Source organism: Aquarana catesbeiana, linkage group LG13, assembly GCF_042186555.1.
Source record: "Aquarana catesbeiana isolate 2022-GZ linkage group LG13, ASM4218655v1, whole genome shotgun sequence".
NCBI lineage: Eukaryota > Metazoa > Chordata > Amphibia > Anura > Ranidae > Aquarana > Aquarana catesbeiana.
Genome location: NC_133336.1, coordinates 181,618,532 through 181,637,460, shown reverse-complemented (window position 1 = coordinate 181,637,460; position 18,929 = coordinate 181,618,532). Strand labels below are relative to the sequence as shown.

Sequence of the window (18,929 nt, the reverse complement as noted above, 5' to 3'; positions counted from 1 at the left end):
CGTGCAAGTTCAGCTTAACTTGCACAATTTCATACCTACATGTCACGCCGACTTTGGGAGCGATTACAGAGACATCTGTGCGGGTGCACAGATGTCTATTGAAATCGCCCCCGAAGTCGCCAAAAGTAGCGCAGGAACTACTTTTGGGAATCAGTGCGGCACAGCAAAGTCGGCATCACACCGATTCGGACAGTGCAATAGCCGCTGATTTGGCATGCCAAATCGGCCCGATGTGAACATGGGCTAAAGGGGGCTAAATAATTAAATTAAAATAAAATTTTGAAAACCATTTATCATTTCCCTTCCACTTCACAATAATGTCCCACTTCATGTTGGTCTGTCACACAAAATCCCAATAAAATACATTGACGTTTTTGGTTGTAACATAACAAAATGTGGAAAATGTCAAGGGGTATGAATACTTTTTCAAGGCACTGTAGTGTAGTATAGATTCCCTTAAAAGAAACGTACAGGAACATTTTTAGTACAGGCCTCGCTCTCTTGCTCACAGCTTTGTATTTTTGCTTAGCCGTTGGTCACGGCTTTATAAATACCCAATAAAGACCAGTGAATTCTCCCCGAAAACCAGAGAAGAGTGGCAAAGCTGAATCACTTCACAATGTCTGTATAATGAGGCTCCTGAATGTCAGTGGCTTTGATAAGAGTTTCATGTTTGATATAAAAAGCACTCAATGCATGTCATAGCAGCAAGCGTCATTACCAGTTTCCCCTTCTGCTCTGTGCTGATATCATCTACTAAACACCAGGCGACAGTTTATAAAGACGCAAATCCCTATTCAGTGACACTAGTTCAACTCATACTTTATTATTAAACCTTAAATGACTCAATGCCACACTTCATCAGACACATCATTTTTTTGCACAGTGATCTTGTTCACTGTCTCAGAGGGGTTGTGGGAAAACATGTAAAGCCACCCTTCACATGTAAAAGGCTGATGGGAAAAATGGGTTCATGTTTTTCCATGTAAATGTAATATTATGAGAACGTCACGTTCTTCCAAGAGATGCCAGCAAAGACCTAATATAGAAATGATAGTTTGGTTACTGGGACACTTGAAAGTATATAGTATTTCAGGGCAAAACTGTTTTTGTAGTTTTGAATACTGTAGGGCAGCCTGTCTGAACCTTTTTACCCCATAGGAACCCTCAAAATAATTGAGGGTCACAAAGTACCTCTGCTAAAACCATTTCATTGGAGGTTGGTAGTTGAAATGATCCTTAGATTGGTGGCCAAAGGAAACAATGACTCCCCCTTGTTGGCTCCGAAAGTAAGAAGGCCCCATCATATTGGAGGTTAAACAGCCATAAGCTTGAGTAACCCCAACAACCTCTGGAGGAACCTTAGGTTTCCAGAGAACCCTGGTTAAGAATGGCTGGTGTAGGGATTGATTCTTTTTGCTGTCTCTTTTCTCACTGGGAACAGTCACTCTCACTATGGGGAAGATTTAATAAAACTGGAGCACTTAAATTCTGGTGCAGCTGCACATGGTAGCCAATCAGCTTCTAACTTCAGCTTGTTCACTTAAAGTGGAGTTCCACCCACTTTTACAACTCTTCAGCATCCCTCACTAAACTGCGCACTGTAAACAAATTGGATATTTTTAATTTTTTTTTCTCAACACCTACTGTATAACATGTATATCATGTGCTGTATTCATTTTTCACTTCCTCCTCCCTGGCCGCAGCCCATCGCCTCATTTCCTGTTTGCAATGCCTTCTGGGAAGGGGTGGCAACTTCCTCTGAAACTGCCGTTGCTATGGAAACCTGACCTGAAACCTATTACACTGCTTGTGCTGCACTGAGCATGTGCGAGATCTGCAAGGATGAGATCCAGGAAGAAATACAGTCTGGCTTCAGATGCCCACACTTAAGATGGCCACGGCCTGCTGTAAATTTATAAAATAACAAACTACTGCTATAAACTAACAAAAAAGACCTTAGTTTACAGACTAACTTTACTAGAATATGTTAAGCTTGTGTATTATAGGGGTATTTTTATTTAAAAAGTATAATTTCGGCCGGAACACCACTTTAAGCTTTGACAATAAAACCTGGAAGCTGATTGGTTATGATGCAGAGTTGCACCATATTTTGCATACTCCAGTTTAATAACCCCCCCCATATCATATGTCCTTCTAACCATTGTCACTGCTAAGGAAAGTTGTAGTATACCCCAAATGTGTCACTATAACAAGAGGTGAGGAAAACCTGCCAGTAAGAAAAGTTATAGGAAATAACAAATTCTAGGGTTGTTACCATAACAAGAGGGGAGGAAAATCTAAAAGTGGGGACAGCAATTTTGGTGACAGCTGCGTAAGAGGAGATATTCACTCACTTCCTGTTGTGACAGCAGGATAGGAAGTGAGATAAAATCCCTTCAATAGGACACAGATGAAAAAAAAAAAAAAAAAAACGAAAGGGGTTTGGACATTCCTACTCTTAACATTAAAACACAATTTTAGCTAGTGATACACGCTAATTTATCACTTAAAATGTACCTGTCATTTAAACAGTGCAGTTTTTAAACTACAGGCCCCAAGTGCAGAAATATGTAATGTTTAGAGGACTTCCATAAGTTGGAACAGCTGTGGTAATCACTGATACACATACTCTGGCTTGCAACCTCCCCACAGTCAGTTTGCTCTTTTGAATGGAAGGAAGCAATTTCCAGTTATCACTAGGGTAGTATTCTTAAACTTTTTGAGCAAGGCTTGACCAATGTCACAGTCAGATGACCCCTGGACCTCACATACTTGTTGTAGGGGACCCCTGGGCCTCACTTACTTATTACAGGTGACCCCAAGACTGCATCTATTTATTAAGATAACCCCTGGGCCGCACTGACTTGTCCCAGATGATCACTGGGTTGCACCTACTTGTCACAGATTAGGTCTTAAATCCTTGTCACATATAACCACTGGGCTGCACTGACTTGTCACAGATGACCCCTGGGCCTCACTGATTTCTCACAGATGACCCCTGGGGTGCACCTATTTGTCACAGATTACCCCTGGGCTGCACCTAATTTCATATATGACCCTTGGGCTGCTCTTACTTTTCATAGATGACCCCTGGGCTGCACCTAATTGTCATAGATGACCCCTGGGCCTCACTTTCTTGTCACAGATTTGTCACCCTGTTCTGTCCCCTCTCACTCTGCATGTTGTTCAGATTTCTTTGGATTCCTGTCATTCACCAGAGCCCTGACCTGGCCCTCTTCCATGCACAGTTTCTGGGGGAGCCATACTGTATGTATGTGTGTGTGTGTGTGTGTATATATATATATATATATATATATATATATATATATATATATATATATATATATACATACAGTGTACTTGTTGCATAGTACTATACCTTTTGTTATACACACTGGATTTATTTCTTTGGTTTTTATTCTTAGTATATAAATGTGACACAGTACCACTTTTTTTAGCCACTCCGCTTACACAATATGGTGTCCGTTTATGAAACCGAGAAGAGCTGCGATCCTGCTGATCGCAGCTTATCTCACTTCTTAAGCAGTTTATGAAACTGAGATGATCAGGGGAGAACAAGTTCTCCTGTGATCATCTCAGCACACAGAGAATCTGTCATTGACAGAAACAGAAATGGCCAGTCTATGAAGGTGCAATCTCGGCACCTCACTGGCGATCTCTGTCAGAATTCTTCCCAGATTCTCCAGCCCAGAGGTGGAGAATCGGGGAGAGAAGAGAGAAACCCTGGAGCACTGAGGAGGAAGGGGGAAGATTATTGACTTCCTTCTTCCTCGATCAGACCCCACAAGACAGTAAAAATGTCCCCCTGCCATGTCTATGTAGATATATATATATATATATATATATATATATATATTAGGGGTACTTTGCCTTTATTATTTTATTAGTTTGTGCACTGGTGCGCAGTCTCGTTAGAACAGGAAGGGGCCTTCCCCAAACTGTTTCCACAAAGTTAGGAGCATGAAATTGTCTTGGTATGCTGACGCCTTTAGAGTTCTTTCACTGGAACTAGGGGGCCAAGCCCAACCCCTAAATACAACCCTACACCATAATCCCCCCTCCACCAAACGATTTGGACCATTGCACAAAGCAAGGTCCATAAAGACATGGATGAGCGGGTTTGAGGTGGAGGAACTTGACTGGACTGCACAGAGTCCTGACCTCAACTAGATAGAACACCTTTGGGATGAATTAAAGCAGAGACTGCAAGCCAGGCCTTCTTGCCCAACATCAGTGCCTGACCTCACAAATTCACTTCTGGAAGAATGGTCAAACATTCACATAGACACACTCCTAAACCTTGTGGACAGCCTTCCCAGAAGAGTTGAAGCTGTTATAGCTGCAAAGGGTGGGCCACCTCAATATTGAACCCTACGGACTAAGACTGGAATGCCATTAACCACTTGCCGCCAACCTACAGTCAACTGCCGGCGGGACGGCTCTCGTTCTGGAATGCCGTCATATGACGGCGTCCCAGAACGGCTGCTCTCATGCGCCCGTAAAGAGCCGCGACCGCGGCTCTTTAACCATGTGATCAGCTGTGTCCAATCACAGCCTGTCACATGTAAACATGGACATGTCAGTAATCGGCGCTCCTGCCCCACACTGACAGAGTGTGAGGAGAGGAGAGCCAATCAGCAGCATCTCCTCACAGAGGACATCTAGGTATGTAATCAGGGTACTGATGATCAGTGCCCTAATTACAATAAAGCACCCACAGTGCCAGCAATGAGTGCCCACAGGTGCCATTAATGAGTGCCCACCAGTGCCAGCAATGAGTGCCCACAAGTGCCAGCAATAAGTGCCAATTAGTGATGCCAGTCAGTGCTGGCTATCACTGCTGCCCATCAATGCCAATCACTGCTGCCCATCAATGCCACCAATCAATGCCAATCAGTGCCCATTTGTGCCACCCACCAGTGCCCATCAGTGCCGCCTATCCGTGCCGCCTATCTGTGCCCACCAGTGCTGCCTATTAGGGATGAGTCCGATGTTCGAGTCGAATGTAAGTCCCCATCAACATGGGGACAAGGTGCTTTGGGAACCCCAAAGCATCCTCCCCATGTTGAGGGCATGTGGCCTGGTACGCTCTCTCGTCCCCCCCTCTTTTTCTGTGGCCTACCAGGTTGCATGCTTGGATAAGGGTCTGGTATTTGGCGCAGGGTTCTCATTAATTTCCATACCAGACCTGAAGGGCCTGGTATGGATTTTGATGGGACCCCCACGCAATTTTTTTTTTTAATTTTTGGTTCAGGGTTCCCCTTAATACTCATACCAGACCCAAAGGGCCTGGTAATGGACTGGGGGGGTACCCATGCCATTTTTTTCAATGAGTTTTATATATATTGTCGAGACCCGGCAATTCATCACAGCCGCGATCATTTTTAAATGATTATTTTCCTTTAGAAATGTCATTTTGCTGTGATACTGTTCTAAACATGAGAAAACTGTGCCACTTTAGTGGCATACTATAGAAACCCCCCAGGCACGATATTTAAAGGAATATTTCATTTTTATTATTTCACTTTAAGCATTATTAAAATCACTGCTCCCGAAAAAACGGCCGTTTTTAAAACATTTTATTTTTGCATTGATACATGTCTCCTGGGGCAGGACCCGGGTCCCCAAACACTTTTTATGACAATGACTTGCATATAAGCCTTTAACATGAGCACTTTTGATTTTTCATGTTAGTGTCCCATAGACTTTAATGGTGTTCGTGCGTATGTCCGAATTTTTTGCCTGTTCGCATGTTCTGGTGCGAACCGAACCAGGGGGGTGTTCGGCTCATCCTTACTGCCTATCTGTGCCCACCGGTGCTACCCATCAGTGCCGCCTATCAGTGCTCATCAGTGCCACATATCAGTGCCACCTATCAGTGCCCATAAGTGCGGTATATTCGTGCAACCTAATCATTGCCCATCAGTGCAGCCTATAAGTGCCCATCAGTGCCGCCTCATCAACGCCCATCGGTGAAGGAGAAAACTTACTTGTTTACAAAATTTACTGACAGATACGAAGAAAAACTTTATTTTTTTTAATTTTCAGTCCTTTTTTTTTTTTTTTTAGGAAAAAATAGAAAACCCAGAAGTGATTAAATACCACCAAAAGAAAGCTCTATTTGTGTGAAGAAAATGAAAAAAAGATCACATGGTTACAGTGTAGCATGACCGCGCAATTGTCATTCAAAGTGTGACAGCGCTGAAAGCTGAAAAATGGCCTGGGCAGGAAGGGGGTGAAAGTGTCCGGTATTGAGGTGGTTAAATTTCATGTGCATGTTTCATAGTTCGGACTTGATGGACTTGTGTCTTTTTTCAACCTCACCTACTATGTAACTATGTAAATATTGGCAAGCATCCCAATATTTTTGGTAATATAGTGTATATGCGTATGACTGATGTTAAGGAGTTATTGACTACTTAGATAAGCTTTGTTGTTTTCAGGCAGCGGAGACCTGACTCATAGAAATGAAAGATAAGCAATTTGTCATCATTGATATATGAAGCAGGAAGCTGAGCCCGCATGTAATGGATAAATATGGGCACGCACACATACTTTTAAAAACTATATACAGAAATAAGCTTCCTGAAATACCAGCGCTCACTTACAAGGCTATTTGTAATAAAGTACATGTAACCAACCTATTCATCTCATTTCAAGATTTTTAGATTTACAGCTTTCATTAACCTTTTCCTGCCACCAAAAATGCATAAATGCTGCAGCGGGGCTTGTGGATCCTTACTCTCAGCCACCCCACCTACAGTATCTCGCAAAAGTGAGTACACCCCTCACATTTTTGTAAATATTTTATTATATCTTCTCAAGTGACAACACTGAAGAAATGACACCTTGCTACAATGTAAAGTAGTGAGTGTACAGCTTGTATAACAGTGTAAATTTGCTGTCCCCTCAAAATAACACACAGCCATTAATGTCTAAACCGCTGGCAACAAAAGTGAGTACACCCCTAAAGTAAAAATGTCCAAATTGGGCCCATTTAGCCATTTTCCCTCCCCGGTGTCATGTGACTTGTTAGTGTTACAAGGTCTCAGGTGTGAATGGGGAGCAGGTGTGCTAAATTTGATGTTATCGCTCTCACTCTCTCATACTGGTCACTGGAAGTTCAACATGGCACCTCATGGCAAAGAACTCTCTGAGGATCTGAAAAAAAAGAATTGTTGCTCTACATAAAGATGACCTAGGCTATAAGAACATTGCTAAGACCCTGAAACTGAGCTGGAGCACGGTGGCCATGACCACACTGCGGTTTAACAAGACAGGTTTCACTCAGAACAAGGCTCGTATGAGCCGTATGAGTGCTGCCAGCATTGCTGCAAAGGTTGAAGGTGGGGGTCAGCCTGCCAGTGCTCAGACCATACGCCGCACACTGCATCAAATTGGTCTGCATGGCTGTCGTCCCAGAAGGAAGCCTCTTCTAAAGATGATGCACAAGAAAGCCCACAAACAGTTTGCTGAAGACAAGCAGACTAAGAACATGGATTACTGGAACCATGTCTTGTAGTCTCATGAGACCAAGATGAATGTATTTGGTTCAGATGGTGTCAAGCGTGTGTGGCGGCAACCAGGTGAGGAGTACAAAGACAAGTGTGTCTTGCCTACAGTCAAGCATGCTGGTGGGAATGTCATGGTCTGGGGCTGCATGAGTGCTGCCGATACTGGGGAGCTACAGTTCATTGAGGGAACCATGAATGCCAACATGTACTGTGACATTCTGAAGCCGAGCATGATCCCCTCCCTTCGGAGACTGGGCCGCAGCGCAGTATTCCAACATGATAACGACCCCAAACACACCTCCAAGATGACCACTGCCTTGCTAAAGAAGCCGAGGGTAAAGGTGATGGACTTGCCAAGCATGTCTCCAGACCTAAACCCTATTGAGCATCTGTGGGGCATCCTCAAACAGAAGGTGGAGGAGCGCAAAGGTCTGGAACATCCACCAGCTCCATGATGTCGTCATGGAGGAGTGGAAGAGGACTCCAGTGGCAACCTGTGAAGCTCTGATGAACTCCATGCCCAAGAGGGTTAAGGCAGTGCTGGAAAATAATGGTGGCCACACAAAATATTGACACTTTGGACCCAATTTGGACATTTTTACTTAGGGGTGTACTTACTTTTGTTGCTAGCGGTTTAGATATTAATAGCTGTGTGTTGGGTTATTTTGAGGGGACAGCAAATTTACACTGTTATACAAGCTGTACACTCACTATTTTACATTGTAGGAAAGAGTCATTTCTTCAGTGTTGTCACATAAAAAGATATAATAAAATATTTACAAAAATGTGAGGGGTGTACTCACTTTTGTGAGATACTGTATGTATCCAAGAGAGTCCCAGCTGGGAGCATTCTCTGCACGCTCCTATTGCACCGACCAAGCTGTCACTGATAACTCTCAGTCTAGTTTGTGATTGGGAGTTGGCAGGATGGGCTCTCAATCATGTGACTGCTGTGATGGCCAATCACGGTAATCATGTAATCCGAACGCCCTTGTCTCCCAGCATTAACACCCCCTTAAAGGGCTGCTGTAAAAAGGTTAAAATAGAACCTGATGATCCTGCCATGAAGGTCCTTGTTCAAGCATTTCCTTCAGTGACAATTCAAAAGGGGAATAAGGTGCTACAACCTGATCAGACAGCGCTCAGGCTAAGACTTAAACATCACCGTGCCACACTAGCCATCTTCATATGCTTGTGTATAGACATCCAAATCACATGTCGGCAACAAGGTAAGTATAAAAGTTTCTTCCTTAATATTTTCACTGATTAAAATAATCCATAGAGCAACAAACGCTGACGCGTTTCAGTCATAAGATGACCTTACTAGGGTGGGTTACTTCAGTGACAATGTGTGGTCCCAGTCTCCTTGATTGCTTCTAAATTGTCCAATGGAGACTACAAGTGCATACCTCCCAACTGTCCCTGATTTCTAGGGACTGTCCCTGATTTGGAGCAATGTCCCTCTGTCCCTCGTTCCCCCTCATTTGTCCCTCATTTTGGTCTGATCTATATAGTTGTATATAAAATGCACTTTTTATCTTTCAAAAAGTGTTTCCCAGTGCTAAACCTTTCATCCGATTTCTAAATTGCTGCATTTGTAAATTCCAAAAGCCAATATAAAGGAATAGTAGTGGTAAAGAAACACTTGTGGGTGTAACTATATATTTTTTTTTTTTATAATTTGCCTTTTAAGGGTTGTGGCAAGGGGTGTGTCCTATGCCTACATACTTTTGCTAATGGGTGTCCCCCGTTCCGATCTCAAAAAGTTGTGAGGTATGCAAGTGGTCATTTCAAAAGATATTATGCAGCCATGGTCCACTGTTGTCACCATCTGGAAATGCCATGTGGTCATCACTGGGATGTATATAGACAGGAAGTAGTTGCAAAGAGGCTGTAAGGCTCCATTCACCCTTGTACAACTCCAAAGTTGCAACATTGATGCAACTTTGACACAACTTTGGATGGGTACAACTTGGAAACGACTTTGGCTTTGATAATGGACAACTGTTGCACAGAAGTTGCATTGTATAACATTCAGGTACGACTTTCGTGCAACTTCAGAGGGTTAACATTGAAGTCTATGGCCCTCAAGTTGCATGAAAGTCGGACTAGAGTAGTGTATGAACTACTTTGAAGTTGCTGCAATGTTAAGTCATGCATATATGAATGGGTATCATTGGAAAACATGGAGAACGACTTGTCATGCGACTTTGATGTCCAAAGTTGCATGACAAGTCGCACAAGTGGGAATGGAGCCTTATGAGATCAGCAGTGTTGAGATGCAACAAAGAATTACAGAAAAAAATGAAAACCATGTTATGAAAAAATGGCAATTGTTTTTGACACAGTGGATTGTCATCAAATGGAAAAAACATTAAAAAGGGCACCATTTTTTCACATTCTATCTTTTTTTTAATTTGATCAATCCTTTTTTTTTTTTTCTGCTTCCAGATTAGATCGAATGAAATGACGCTGTGCAGACAGCTAAGATAACAATCACATAAACTGAGCAATAATACTGGCATAATAGATCAAATACACCGCTGAATGTGTAAAAACTAGACTACAGTAACATCCATCGCCAGGACTGCAATTCACTTCCTTAACAGGAATGTTTTATTTGCATTTAGTGAGCCGGTACAATATTGTGACTATCACATTCATGCACGCTACTCTTCCATGTTGGCATTCTGCATATATTATTTAAAATAAAATAATACATAATTTAACCACTTGCCAACCGCCGCACGCTGATATACGTCGGCACAATGGCAGCGGTGGGCAAATGGGCGTACCTATACATCCCCTTTAATTTACGGGCTATTGGGCGAGCGCGTGTCGCGTACTGCGTGACCGTGCCCGCGGGTCCTGTGGACTCGATTTCTGCCGGTGTCCCCCTGATCGTGGCACGGAGAGGCAGAACGAGAGATGTAAACAAGACATTTCCCTGTTCTGCCTAGCAACATGACAGAGATCTACTGCTCCCTGTCATCGGGAGCAGTTATCTCTGCCGTGTTGTCGTGAGCCCATCCCCCCCACAGTTAGAATCACTCCCTAGAACACACTTAACCCCTTGATCGCCCTCTAGTGGTTAACCCCTTCCCTGCCAGTGTCATTTACACAGTAATCAGTGCATTTTTATAGCACTGATCACTGTATAAATGACAATGGTCCCAAAATAGTGTCAAAAGTGTCCGATGTGTCCACCGCAATGTCGCAGTCACGATAAAAAAAATCGCAGATCGCCATTACTAATAAAAAAAAAATTATAATAAGGCTCCATGCACACTGGACGTTAAAATAACATTATAAAAACACCAGTAGCTTTGCAGTGAGTCTTTTAACGTTTTTTAATGTTTTTGCAATAGTGTTTATTAGCGTTTCGTAGCATTTTTCCGCATTAGCGTTTTTTTTATTCAATAGATCCAAAACGTTAAACGCTGGTGAGCCATGTTTTTGAGCGTTTATCAACGTTTATCAGCGCTTATCAGCGTTTGGCATTTTTTATGGTCAGAAAAACGACTCCTGAACGCGATTTTATGGCATTCAGAAAACAGCCCATAAACTCCACTGCTGATAAACATCCAAAAACATCCATGTGTGCATGGACACATAGGATAACATAGAGTGGAGTTTATGGGCTGTTAAAAAAAACGCCCAAACTCCAAAAAACCTCGGTGTATGAGCTCCAGTGTGCATGGAGCCTAAAAATGACATAAATCTATCCCCTATTTTGTAGACGCTACAACTTTTGCGCAATCCAATCAATATACGCTTATTGCGATTTTTTTTTACCAAAAATATGTAGAAGAATACATATCGACCTAAACTGAGGAATAAATTTGGTTTTTTATACTTTGTTTGGGATATTTTCTATAGCAAAAAGTAAAAAATATTGTGTTTTTTTTCAAAATTGGCACTCTTTTTTTGTTTATAGCGCAAAAAATAAAAACCACAGAGGTCATCAAATATCACCATTTGTGGGAAAAAAAGGCGTCATTTTGGTGTAACGTCGCACGACCACGCAATTGTCAGAAAAAGTGACGCAGTGCCCAATTGCAAAAAGTGCTCTGGTCAGGAAGGGGGTAAATCCTTCCAGGCTGAAGTGATTAAGGCCCCTTTCACACTGGGGCGGTTTGCAGGCGTTATTGCGCTAAAAACAGCGCCTGCAAACCGCCCCTAAACAGCCTCTGCTGTTTGTTCAGTGTGAAAGCCCGAGGGCTTTCACACTGAAGCGGTGCGCTGGCAGGAGAAGAAAAAATCTCCTGCAAGCCGCATCTTTGGAGCGGTGAAGGAGCGGTGTATTCACAACTCCTAAACCGCTCCTGCCCATTGAAATCAATGGGACAGCGCGGCTATACCGCGGTAATACCGCGGCTTTAGCCGCGCTATACGAAGGGGTTTTAACCCTTTTTCGGCCGCCAGCGGGGGGTTAAAACTGCACCGCTAGCGGCCGAATACCGCGGTAAAACAGCGCTAAAAATAGCGCTGTTTTACCGCCGACGCCCCCTACCGCCCCAGTGTGAAAGGGGCCAGAGTCTTTTATTCCTTTGACATGTGACCACCACTACCGAGCCTGAATGGGCAGCTCTGGCGTTAACTTTGTGGCAGTGGTTTAACAATTGCCATGGCAGCCCATGCGGCTGCTGTGGGGCCTGTGGTGGAGGGGCAATATGAAAAAGTAAAATGTGAAATTTCCCATATAGAAGGTTTGAAGTCTTACTTCAGGATCATTGTCAATTACCCTTCTCTATCTAGAAAGAAGCATTTATTACAGAGAGAGAATTAGCATGGGGCACCATTAGAATGGGGCCCCATGATTTGTAGTTATGTCCCCGTTTTGTGAAATTGCTGCTGGGCCAGGGACTTCAAATCCTGGTATTCTGAGATGTTATTTACACTGCTGTGTCCCTGCTGTTAATCAAATTTGTAGGGTTATGCAGAGGATGTGGCAAACACTGAGTGGCAGCATGGAGTATGCTGACAATGAGTAGATTACAAGTGCATTAGTAGCATTAGCATGGCTCCCATTAGCCTATCCCAGTAAGCGAGTAGGGCAGACTGACAATGCTACTGCTGTATTACAAACTGGATGGAATGACAACATTCAGGGCTTTTTTCTTTCAGCGGGAACGTGGAGGAACACAGTTCCGGCACCTCCAGGACTGACTGTATGTAATGGCAAGGAGTGTTGAGGTGTGTTGGAGGGTCTATTGATACTGGCTGCTGGGGGATCTATTGTTCCTGGAGGGGATCTATTTTTTGAGTGGCGGTCTGTTGTTGCTGGGGAGGTCTGTTCTTTCTGGGGGGATCAATTGTTGTTGGAAGTAATCTACTGTTGAGGGAGGGAGTCTATTGTTTCTGGCTGCTGGCAAGTCTATAGATGTTGGCTGCTGGAAGATCTGTTGTTGCTGCTGGGGTGATATTTTATTGTGGGAGTCCATTGTTGCTGGGGGGGTCTATTGTTTCTGGGTGAATCTATTGTTGCTGTTGGGGATCTATTTTACTACTTTTCTTGTTATTAACAAATTCCATTTACCTAGCACCACAAAATGATAGTTGACTCTGTATTCACTAAAATAGGTGGTACTGGGAGGTGGGTAAGGGGTGGAACAGGGCTCAGAGGTGGGTAGGTGTGGAAACAAGGGGTGACCCAGAAGAGGGGAGTTCCTGAACTCTGAATTCTTTGAGAAAAAAAGCCCTGACAAAGCTACTGCTGTATTGCAAGTGTGTTGTCACCATATTTGTTGAAGTACTGCCAGGATCTCCATATAAAATTTACCAAAAAAAAAACATGCAAAATAAAGAAAAGAAGAATCAATAAGGCTGAGCACATACAGTGCTTTGAAAAAGTATTCATACCCTTTGAAATGTTCCACATTTTGTCATGTTACAACCAAATACGTAAATGTATTTTATTGGGATTTTATGTGATAGACCAACACAAAGTGGCACATAATTGTGAAGTGGAAGGAAAATGATAAATGATTTTCAATTTTTTTTACAAATATGTGAAAACTGTAGCGTGCATTTGTATTCAGCCCCCTTTACTCTGATACCCCTAACTAAAATCTAGTGGAACCAATTGCCTTCAGAAGTCACCGGATTAGTAAATAGAGTCCACCTGTGAGTAATTTAATCTCTGTATAAATACAGCTGTTCTGTGAAGCCCTCAGAGGTTTGTTAGAGAACCTTAGTGAACAAACAGCATCATGAATGCCAAGGAACACACCAGACAGGTCAGGGATAAAGTTGAGGAGAAGTTTAAAGCAGGGTTAGGTTATAAAAAAATATCCCAAGCTTTGAACATCTCACAGAGCACTGTTCAATCCATCATCCAAAAATGGAAAGAGTATGACACAACTGCAAACCTACCAAGACATGGCCGTCCACCTAAACTGACAGGCCGGGCAGGGAGAGCATTCATCAGAGGAGCAGCCAAGAGGCCCATGGTAACTCTGGAGGAGCTGCAGAGATCCACAGCTCAGGTGGGAGAATCTGTCCACAGGACAACTATTAGTCGTGTCCTCCACAAATCTGGCCTTTATGAGGCCTTTCAGCTTCACAGCTGGTTCCCTACTGCGCAAGTGCACTGAGATTTCAAATTGGTCTGGTGGCAAAGGAAGGAGGAGTGATCAAAAACAGGTACCCACCCCCCCTCCCCCCTGAAAGGTGGCAAATGTGGCACGGGAGGGGGGAGGAGACGGATAAGTGGAAGTTCCACTATTGAGTGCAACTCCGCTTTAAGGCTCTGGTTTCTTGGTTTAGTGCGCTTTATGCAAGTGGGCAGTGCATGGAAAGGTACTCTATCTGTTAGGCACAACACTAGTGGCAGTGAAAGTTTCCTAACACGGAGGGAAAGCATAGGGTCACATCTCTTCTGGGCATCTTCCTGATTGGGCATGAAAACGCGTAGCCGCCTCTAATGCATCTTATTTGGGGGCTGTATGTGGCAACAGCTGGCCCCAACAATATCATTACACAGGCTCTGCATGCTGTACGGCCTCTGTATGGTCATGTGCCTGAAGCCTAAGCATACCATTTAGTGGATGGTGTGGCACACTCATAGGTCCACTGAGTAACAGAAGAGATTTTCCACCTCATCTAATCAGTATTGCATACAATCTAACACATCTGATAGAAAATTCTACCACAGTTTTGAACCATGGAAGGACCAATAATGAGACTGTTTAGACAAGCCATACGGTTGGCAACTTTTGGGCAATCTCCACTGTCGATCAAACAGTGATAATTGAAAGCAGTTGTCTTAAAATGTATCCCAAAACCCAAGACGAAAAATTGTTCGTATTGCAGATTACTTGACTTTTGATGTGGTGGCTGCATTAGTTTCTTCTTTTTTTCTTTTACAGTTTTTTTTCCCCTTTATTTAAACCTGGTGATCCTGCCATTAATACATTTTCTGTCTTAGGATGACAGCTATACTGAACAAAGTTGTCACCTAGGGAGTGTGTTAGTGCTACACAACACTGTGTTATGACTCCCTCTCTTCTACATAACAGGGGGAGGTATTTTGTAGTCTACCGAGTTAGCAGGGAACAATGCTAATTGATAACAGTCCAGAGGCAGAGACCATGCAAGATTTCTGGCTGGATTGAACAGCTCCTTTTTTTCCGCTTTCATTTATTTTCAATGGTGTAGCTGACAGACCAAAAGGAAGCAAATTAAAATTTGTTGTTAGCCTATGCTGACACAGCCGCACATGGGGGGCCAATATCAACCGCTTGCAAAAATCAGTCCATTTTTGCCGTTAGTTCTAAAAGTTGCCTGCTGTCAGTGGCGGCTGGTGCTCCAAATTTTTTGGGGGGGCGCAAGCTGAAAAATTCTGAAAAAAACCCCATCAATTGCAGCCTCATTGTACCATCAATCTCAGCCACTGTGCCCATCAGTTGCCGCCACTGTGCCATCAAACGCAGCCACTGTGCCATCAAACGCAGCCACTGTGCCATCAAACGCAGCCACTGTGCCCCCAAAAAAATGCAGCCACTGTGCCCATCAAATGCCGCCACTGTGCCCAGCAATTTCCACCTTTGTGCCCATCAAACGCAGCCACTGTGCCATCAAATGCAGCCACTGTGCCATCAAATGTAGCCACTGTGCCATCAAATGCAGCCACTGTGCCCCATAAAATGCAGCCACTGTGCCCATCAATTGCTGCCACTGTGCTCATCAATTGATGCCCCTGTGCCATCAAACGCAGCCACTGTGCTATCAAACGCAGCCACTGTGCTATCAAACGCAGCCACTGTGCCCATCAATTGCTCCCACTGTGCCCCATCAAACGCCTGGCGTCCAATCACAGCGCCTGTCATTTCAGCCAGGTGACGGGTAACAGATCCAAGCACCTGATTGGCAGAGAGGCAGTTTAGTGTTAGGAAAGCGAATGTTCATTCGCTTTTCTAACACACCTGAGTGACCTGCGAGCGCCATGCTGGGCGCTCGCAGGTCACCTTTTTTGACGCCTATTAGAGTCTATGGCTCTAATTAGGTGCTTCAAAACCACCCCCCGCCACTGTAATTCAGGCACCCTGTGCCTGAAAAGGGACCAGGTGCCTGAATAGGGGGTGGCAGCGGCAGCCATAGATAGATTCATGCAATGCATGAATCGATAGATTCATGCAATGCATGAATCTATCTATTGGTGCTAGAGGGGGATGGCAGGAGAGAGGGGGTGGCGCACATGTGCTCTTATGGACGCACCACCACTGTCTGCTGTCATTGGCAGCTGTCAGATTTGTCTTCTGATTGTGTGCAGCCATGTTGCTGGATCCAGGTGCCATGGCTTATCCACCTCTGAGGACAGGAAACTATCAGAACCCCGGGTGATCGTAGCCTTAGGTTGGTTATGTACATGGCAAATTTCAGGCAATCTTGACTGATTGATCAAAGGTGGTTGCCTTAAAGTGGATGCAAATCCAAAAACACAATTGTATATATTGCAGCTTACCAGTTCTTAGATGTGATGGTTGCACTAGTTTTCTTTTTTCACTCTGCCATACCACACTTCCTTTCCAAGGGTGATGACTGAGCAGTGTTGTCACCCTAGGACAGGTAGCATGTTAGGACTATATAACACCTCCCTCTCTTCTCCGTAACAGGAGATAGTAGGGAATATACATGTTACAATCTGACCATACAATCCTTATACAATCAATTTTACATTTACCAAAGCTATGTAATATGAGGCCCCTACCTAATCTATTCAATCAATTCGTACCCAAATTAGGAAGGTACTTGTACTACCTTTAGTAGTAGTAGTTTTTTGTAGATCTACAGTACAATATATAATCAGATTGTAACATGCGTGATGAGCTTAAAGGAACTTATCAGCTCTCAAGATTTCTGGCTGGATGAACAGCTACTTGTCAAACAGATATAAGCCCAGGTTCACACTGACTGCTGGAATGAAATCGTGCGAGTTCAGCTAAACTCGCACAATTTCATTCCTGCATGTCAGTCCTGACTTCGGGGGCGATTTTAGAGACATCTGTGCGGGTTTCTGCACAGATGTCAATAGAAATCGCACCCCAAAATCCCCAAAAGTAGTAGAGAAACTACTTTTGGGAATCAATACGGCATCGCACCGGTTCGGACGGTGCCATTGCCTGCAATTGCCGCCGATTTGGCATGCCAAATCGCATCAATGTGAACCAGGTCTCAATTTCACAGGCCAAAGGGAAGCATAAGATATATTTTTGTTAGAGGTTACATACTGTACACTTCGAACCATGCATTCTACCACCTATGAGTTTGATTGACCATCTGAATTCTATCAATCGACAAGTTTTTGAAAAAATTGAATTAATGAAATAACAGCAATTTTGTCGAAAGCAAGATTGATCGAGGCAGTTTCGACAAGATGGAAGCCACCATTTTATGTCTCCAACTGAATGGCTTTTGCGATAAAATTTGGATGAAAATTACAATCACTCAATCAAACTGTATGGCCAGCTGTCAAACAATAATGAGTGTGGGTACCTTAAGTTGGATATGGGAAATAGAGCCTCATCTGTTTGATGTTAGGGAATTCAGATGTACTCACACTTGGATGGGATGTCCCGTCAGGTGAACAGAAAGGTTTCTTGAGTCCCAGGAGTGCAGATATTTGAACCGAAGGGTCAGTTGAGTCCCAGGGGTGCAGATAGTTGAACCAAAGAGTCAGTTGAGTCCCAGGGGTGCAGATAGTTGAACCGAAGGGTCAGTTGAGTCCCAGGAGTGCAGATAGTTGAACAGAAGGGTCAGTTGAGTCTCAGGGGTGCAGATAGTTGTACAGAAGGGTCAGTTGAGTCCCAGGAGTGCAGATAGTTGAACAGAAGGGTCAGTTGAGTCTCAGGGGTGCAGATAGTTGTACAGAAGGGTCAGTTGAGTCTCAGGGGTGCAGATAGTTGTACAGAAGGGTCAGTTGAGTCTCAGGGCTGCAGATTGTTGAAGAAAAGGGTCAGTTGAGTCTCAGGGGTGCAGATAGTTGAACAGAAAGGTCAGTTGAGTCCCAGGGATGCAGATAGTTGAACAGTATGGTCAGTTGAGTCCCAGGGATGCAGATAGTCGACAGAGTAGATGGTTGAGTCCCAAGGATTCAGATAGTTGAACAGAAGAGTCAGTTGAGTCCCAGGGGTGCAGATAGTTGAACAGTATGGTCAGTTGAGTCCCAGGGATGCAGATAGTTGACAGAGTAGATGGTTGAGTCCCAAGGATTCAGATAGTTGAACAGAAGAGTCAGTTGAGTCCCAGGGATGCAGATAGTAGAACACAAGGGTCAGTTGAGCACCAGTAGCACCAGTAGTTGAACAGAAGGCGCAGGGGCACTGATAGTTGAACAGAAGGGTCAGTTGAGTACCAGGGATGCAGGTAGTTGAACAGGAAAGTTAGACGAGCCCCAGGGACGCAGATAGTTGAACAGAAGTGCCAGTTGTGTCCCAGGGAAGCAGGTAGTTTAGAAGTTGGATACTTAGTATGATGGATAAAGGTCCCAGCAGCTGCATACACTTTGGGAGTCTTCTTGTTGAGTAAATCCTTTTGTATAGGGGAATAGTGGAGAACGCAGAGTCTGTACAGGAACGAGGGGTTGAGCTGTGTGTTATCTGGGGCTGGGAGGAGGCTGCAGGAAAAGTGTTGAAGTTCGGAATTCACAGGAAGTTTTCACAAGGAAACTCTACAGAGGATGCAATTTGGCAAAATGACAAAGTGTCAGCACACAGATTGGACAGACAAATAGGACATAAAGACAACAACAGGGAAAATAGGGAATATTGGGGAAAAACAGATTTATCCTTCATATTTCTGTATGGAGTTCTGCTCTACAGTCTCCTAATATAAAATTCAGGATATTGTAGAAATGTCCAAATAAACCAAGAAACATTTTACTGACCCGTC

At 43.8% G+C, this 18,929-nt stretch overlaps 1 protein-coding gene across 2 annotated transcripts in view; it reads right to left on the bottom strand.

Moving 5' to 3' along the window:
* Nucleotides 1–18,630, bottom strand: part of LOC141117810 (uncharacterized) — a 192,907-nt gene extending 174,277 nt beyond the window's left edge. The window contains exon 1 of one of the 2 annotated variants that reach the window (XM_073610841.1): nt 17,599–18,630. The gene's annotated coding sequence lies outside the window, so the exon portion shown is untranslated. The remainder of the gene's footprint in view (nt 1–17,598) is intronic. The other variant, XM_073610840.1, reaches the window with a different exon arrangement.
* Nucleotides 18,631–18,929: the final 299 nt, after the last annotated feature.